At 36.3% G+C, this 6,654-nt stretch overlaps 1 protein-coding gene across 11 annotated transcripts in view; it reads right to left on the bottom strand.

The window, feature by feature from the left end:
- The window catches only part of LOC106867422 (NGFI-A-binding protein 1), a 223,322-nt gene that overhangs the window by 5,077 nt on the left and 211,591 nt on the right, over positions 1 to 6,654 (bottom strand). The window lies entirely within an intron of this gene.

The raw sequence follows: 6,654 nt of genomic DNA, 5'->3' as shown, positions 1-6,654 counted from the left end.
TTCTAGCAGTTACACTTTCAGCGCATCCTCCCCCGCTACTAACTCGGTCACCCAGATAACGGAAGCTATCAACTACTTCTAGTTTTTCTTCCTGGAATGTGGCAAAAGTTCATATATAAATAGAAAAACAATAAAGATAAGTTATAGATGTGCTGAAACAAACAGCAGACACACTCACATATACATACAACACACATACAAACAACATACTAAACATGTATCCACATATATACACAACACCATGCATAAACTAGCAGCCAAATCTCTCTCATATTACACAAGCCAGCTTAAAAATAAAAGGAATGACACACTGGATAATATAGTCCTAGATATTATGTCTGAAAAACAGACAGGATGATCATGGTTGGAAGGCTTCTGTCCATAAACTTGCCAGATCTGCACTGAAATGAGGTTAAATAACAGCTCACACAGTACAAGCACACACAAACATGTACACACATACTTGCACACCCAAAGATCAAGCATAAAATGTCAGCTAATTTTAAAGGAAAGGCTGAACTGCACAGGTTTTTACATTACACAAAAGCTAAATAACTTAAAAAGCAGCTTTCTTTTGGAAGTATTGGTCTTTGCTATTAATTCTCAACTAAGAAGCTAAGTCAACAGTTTAACTTCTGCAGAAGTTAACACATCCAGTGACAAGTGTTAAACCGTTTCTAAAATGTTGCACCTGCACCTCATTTGTGTGTGTCTGTGTGTACCCAGAGGCAAACAAACAAAACACACACACACACACACACACATTTTTACTTGTTTCAGTCATTAGACAATAGCTACTGAGGGGCACAACCTTAAAGGGTTTAGTCAAACGAACTGACCCCAGAACTTATTTTGATACTCATTGTATTGCCACTTTTGCCAAGCAGCTAAGTTATGGGGATATAAACAAACCAACACCAGTTGTCAAGTGGTGTTGGAAAACAGACACAAAAAGACACACATACATGTATATTTGTACACACACACACACGTGCACAAGAATAGTTTCTGCGGAGTTTCTATCTGCCAAATTCACTCACAAGTCATTGGTTGGCCTAGGGTTATAATAGAAAACACTTGCTAACCAAAGGTGCCATGCAGTGGGACTGAACCCAAAACTACAGCCATTTTTCTTTTCAATTCTCTTCTAAATTCTAGCCAGTCCTCAGAACTATTATCATGTCGACATGCTAGTGCGAAAACAGAACACTAGTATGAACTCCAGAAAATATTCTTTTCTGCTCTAGGCACAAGGCCTGAAATTTCTGAGGAGGGGGCTAGTTGATTAGATCAATCCCAGTATGCAACTGGTATTTAATTCATCAACTCTGAAAGGATGAAAGGCAAAGTTGACCTTGGCGGAATTTGAACTCAGAACATAAAGACAGATGAAATGAGCTCCAGATAATAAGATCTACCTGGTACGGTTTGTAAAGTGGTTGGCAACAAGAAGGGTAACCATCCACAAAAAACGGGGAACACGTTAGAAATGGTCCTTAAGAGGAGTAGTGACTTAACAAACTTGGTCAGTGATGAGCTGTCCAACCCACACCAAAATGGGGAAAGAGGATGCAAAGATTATGACGAGGATAATGCATTGCCTACTATATAAATATCAATTTCACAAATTCTCTCAATGAAGGATCTTCTACAGTCAGGGCTCACAACCATTTTTTTTCTATGGACCCTTTTGTTGCCTATTTTACTCTACTGGACCTCCATAGCCATTCGATGTAGATAAAAAAAGAAAATCCTACTGTATTTTTTAAATTAAATATTATTAGGAATAGTGTAAAAAAAAGTTGTTCAAATATTGTGTATTGTAGAAGTATATAAGCAATTTATTGCACATAAATTTTAACTACGAAATCTTATATGGACCCCAGTTGAGAACCACGGCTCTACAGAGCTGGTCAATCAGCTAGAAATAGCAGCTGAATCATACTCAAATTCCATCCTACTATTTTAATATAGAAAGGAGATACATTGTATAATGTAGTCTGGAATTAAAAAAAAAATTAAAAAAAAGAAACAGGATGACCTTGGCTGTAATTTGAACCCTTAACCAGTTCATCACCCTTAAACATACAAACGTCAGAATAAAGTCTGTTCATCATGAAAATATTTATAGTAGATCTGTTTTGATGATTGCTACAATTGTTAGGATTGTTCCAGCATGCAGGGAGACAGTAATGTAAAACTGTCTGGTCTGTATGGAGACATTATGGGGGGTGGGGGGAAGAACTGTCCAATACTACTAATGTTAGGATTTCCTGTCAGACCCAAGTGGCACTAAGTGTTTCCATTTTTATCTTATAATTCACTTAGCATTCAAAATCTACATTTAATATGTAATATTTTAAATCTTAGTTGATGGCAGTAAAGATTATTGTTTTAGAATAAGGAGGCTTAACATATCATGATATATTAAGCAAAAACACACTAAAGGATATTGAAATGATAAGAAATATCTATGTAAAAGAAATGAAATATTCAAAACTCATGTTTTAAATCATATGAATATACTCTGAACCTATGTTTAGTGATATAAGCTGAACCTTTCAAATCAAGTACTCAATGTTTCAGATCTGCTACCATAGTTTGTTATCTGCAATAGGGGCATTTTTAGTTTTAGAATTATATATTACACAAAACAATAAACTCCTTATTTGGAAGCATTATAAGTTGTAATAAGCTTTGTTCTAGTTTTGATATGACATCAGTATACATGTGAAATAAGATGGCAACACCATGTCTACATAGGGGCTCCGTTTAGTGATTAATTTCTGGTATTTTGTGGTATTTTTCTCTGGCCTGGCAATGGCCAAGCCCCAAAGTCATCGGATTTAAGCTGTCCAACCTGCACTATTACACTTGGGTTTACTTAGATCCAGTGAATGGAATTTGGGAGACGGAAACAGTATGGGGAGCGCATTGTGAATATGTGAGGGACGGAGGGAGGTAGAGAGAAAGAGAGGTAGAGGAGCAAAGAAAGAGTTATGTATCAATGTAGAGTTTTGTATAATAGTTAAGACAAAAGATTATACAGAATGAAAAACACGTTGGGTAATTATTTTTAGTCGCCACATAATTAATGAAGTTTGCAGAGATAAAATCCATTGTTGGCTAACACATGCAAGTATGGAAGATGACTATAATAACACTAAAAGAATAGCAAACGGACAGTCAAACATGTATCTACATTAAAGCATATGGACAGCAGCTAATATTATTTGCATGTAGAAGCTTCTTCAATAACCAGAAATCCTATTAATCTAAAAAGCTGTGGAAACGGTGTTGGTGGGGGGGGGGGGAGTGAGATAAATCAAGTTAATTTACTGGTTACATCAATAAAGCCTTTGTCATAACAGCTGAGTGAGAGAGTGCTAGGGACAGTAAGAAGAGGACAGAGAACAGCATAAAAAGCAATAGTTATAGATCTGTAAGTCGGTAAATAACAGCTTAGTAAAACACAATAGCAACAGTCAGCGATAGAATAACAAAGAGCAAAATGAAGTCCTGTGTTTTCAATATTGATATATGTTAGAGAAATGATTCTAATGGTTATTTGCTAGATTGTTTTTATACAACTGTTGTTGGTGGCCCACTGATAAAGTACTTGGCAAGATCAGTTTTATTTTGGCAAGATTTGAAGACAGAACAATAAGCTTATCAACAGTTACTTTGTCACAGTGCTACCATGGGTGTGTTATTTCCAGACAAACTGGCCTGAGTTATGTAACTTGTTCAAGGCAGAGCAAGGTCAGTGTGTATAAATGCGTGATGAGAATAGTTGTATTGATGTATCATTTGTTGCAGAATAAAAAAGGGAAGAGTTAGAAAGAAATGGAAAGCACTTAGAGAATGGAAACAAGGGAAATGGGGAAGGGAATACATAGAACAGCCTCGAGGATGAAGAACAAGCAGATGACTGAGTGCTAAATACCAGAATTCTAGCAGTGATGGACCATATCTCTAGAGTTCAATGACTCAACCTCTAAGAGAGCATTAGACAGTTGTGTCTCATTGAGGACTAACAATGGCGTATAGATGTTGATAAGATGTTTAATGAAAAGGTAATGAAAGGAGTGGAGTTTTAAAGCTGAGTATAGCTTTAAATCAGGACTGAACAGGTCACAACACTGCAACCATGCTACACATGACAGAGAATAGGGATCAGTGGCAACGGCTGACTGCAAAAGCATCTGGGGTGGCACCCCAACAACTGGCTGCATTAGTTAACCCTTCAGCATTTAAACCAACCATATCTAGCCAAACTGGCCAGATCTGGCCTCTCACACCAACCCTACAATGTCAGTCTAAAAAACTATACTGTCACATCATCAAAATCTCAGTTACAAGATAATGCATGATTAATTCAACACAATGTGAATAAATAAGCATTTGGCAGAGTAGTCTGAATGCTAAAAGGTTAAGAAAAATTGATGACAATAATGATGATGATAGTTTTAAAAATATATTGTTATAGACAAGGCATGGGCAGCATTTGACAAGTAGGTCAAATGGCTGTTCATATGAGACATGTTATGATTAAATATACATAACAAGTCATTACTGACATTTTGTATAATAAACCTTAAGCCTGAATAATATATATTTCCAGGATATACTTAATGTAATATAATGCTGTACTGCGTACGACATACATGGTGCTTGTTAAATTATTGGAAAATAGTGGTGTGATCAGATTTATGAAAAAAGACTGCTGCTAGAAAAATGTTTTCCAATTAAACAGCTGAGATATAAAGAGACAGGATGGCACTTCAATGCAGGCTGACAATATGTCTCACAGTTCCAATATCCTTCAGCCTCCCAGGCAGTACTTTAGATGTTTGTGTCAAATACACTGATTTCCACCGGAACAATTTTCCCCTTTGTGTTCAACAATCTCTTCATCTCTTTGCTTAGATCCTGGCACTTCTCAATTTTCTGTTTCCTTGATATCCACTCTACTTTCATATGGTATGGCTAACTCAATGACCTTACACTGTTGGTTTGTTGCATGACCTTCTCTTCCCAGCTATTTGTCCTGTCTTTCTTCTTCACCTTCTTGAATTCTCTCACTGCATTGGCTTCTTTGATATTTCTGGCTGCAGATAATATTTTCCCTTTACAATGCCTAACTGTTTTTCAAACTCAATATTGCAGAACTGATGGGGCCTTCTCCATCTAAGAACCCACTACCTCCTTCCCTTCAGGACATGTAGAGCCTGTTGATGTTACTTTTACAGTGATATACATCATACACTGTGAGCAGCTTTCTTGTTCTACTACTACTACTACTACTACTACTACTACTACTACTACTACTACTACTGTACTACTATTTCTCAAAAGTTTAGAAATGAAAAACCCCAACTGTGACCTTCTTGTATAGAAATTTGTAACTATTAACTAATGATCGATCACTCCTTGTTGAATGGATCTCATGTTGTGCACTTAGTGTTTGATAATCAATTTAAAAATCTTGTAGATCCACTCATTTGGTAGATTACACCATATTTGGGAGAGTATACAGTATTTTTTTGTCAGTAACCAGTCCACACACAATTCAAAGTTATACATGTCAACCATTCAGAGATTACAACTTTTCAGCAAAGTTATGTTTAATATAATTTCTATGGTAATTAAACGCAGCAAAAATAGACTATAAGCCTTGTGTGTGTGTGTGTTTGTGTGTGTGTGTGTGTGTGTGCGCCTACATGTCATATTAAAACTAAAGTAATTAGTAACACAAGAGCAAAATTAATTCACCAAATCAAATTACCAATTAAATTAACAGAAACAGGAAGCTTAATGCCAAGAGCAAGAGAAATATTCAGTTATGAAGAAAATAAATAACATAATAGCATTTATTATACAAGCGAAGGTGGTGGTGGTGGTGGAGTTTGGCAGAGAGAAATCACAGGTGAGCAACCTAATACTTAGCAATCAGTACTTAACATGCATTAGCATGGTTAGTGGAGTTGGGTCCCCTGGTAAGATATGTAAGAAAAGAATATCACAGAATCATTAAAACTCAGTTTATGTGGAAGACTGCTATCACTTGCTGTATATTTAGGTAACTCACTGCTATATACACACTCATACACACATGCACAACCAGACCTAACAGGTTTTCTGTAGTTTGGTACATATTCTGTTTTTAGTGACCTCTTTTAAGTAATCCTGACTAGACATCTTTTCTAATCAGTGGTGTTTACTGGGTGTTTTTTAGACCTGACTGGCAAATTCATTGCATCACTTTACACTGGCGAGTGTAATGCTTAAAGAAACACAGTTGATGTTGATTTAAAGTTTTGGCACAAGGCCAGAAAGTTTGTGGGAGGGGGTAAGTTGATTACATCAACCCCAGTGCTCAACTGGTACTTATTGACTCCAAAAGGATGAAAGGTAAAGTGGACCTTGGTGGAATTTGAACTCAGGATGTAAAGACGGATGAAATGCCACTGGGCATTTTGTCCGGCATGCTAATGATTCTGCCAGTTCACCGCCTTAAATGCAGTTCATAACATTTGCTTCGAACTAAAGCTTATTCTAAAGAATAAGGGATGTAAACCTGACTTTCTTAAATACATTTCGTTGATCATTGTGGACAATTAATTAACTAGACAAAAAAAAAAAAAAAAAAAA

The sequence above is a fragment of the Octopus bimaculoides genome, chromosome 17 (genome assembly GCF_001194135.2).
Source record: "Octopus bimaculoides isolate UCB-OBI-ISO-001 chromosome 17, ASM119413v2, whole genome shotgun sequence".
Lineage (NCBI taxonomy): Eukaryota > Metazoa > Mollusca > Cephalopoda > Octopoda > Octopodidae > Octopus > Octopus bimaculoides.
Note: the sequence above shows the minus strand (reverse complement) of the source record. Positions and strands in the feature narration are given on the sequence as shown.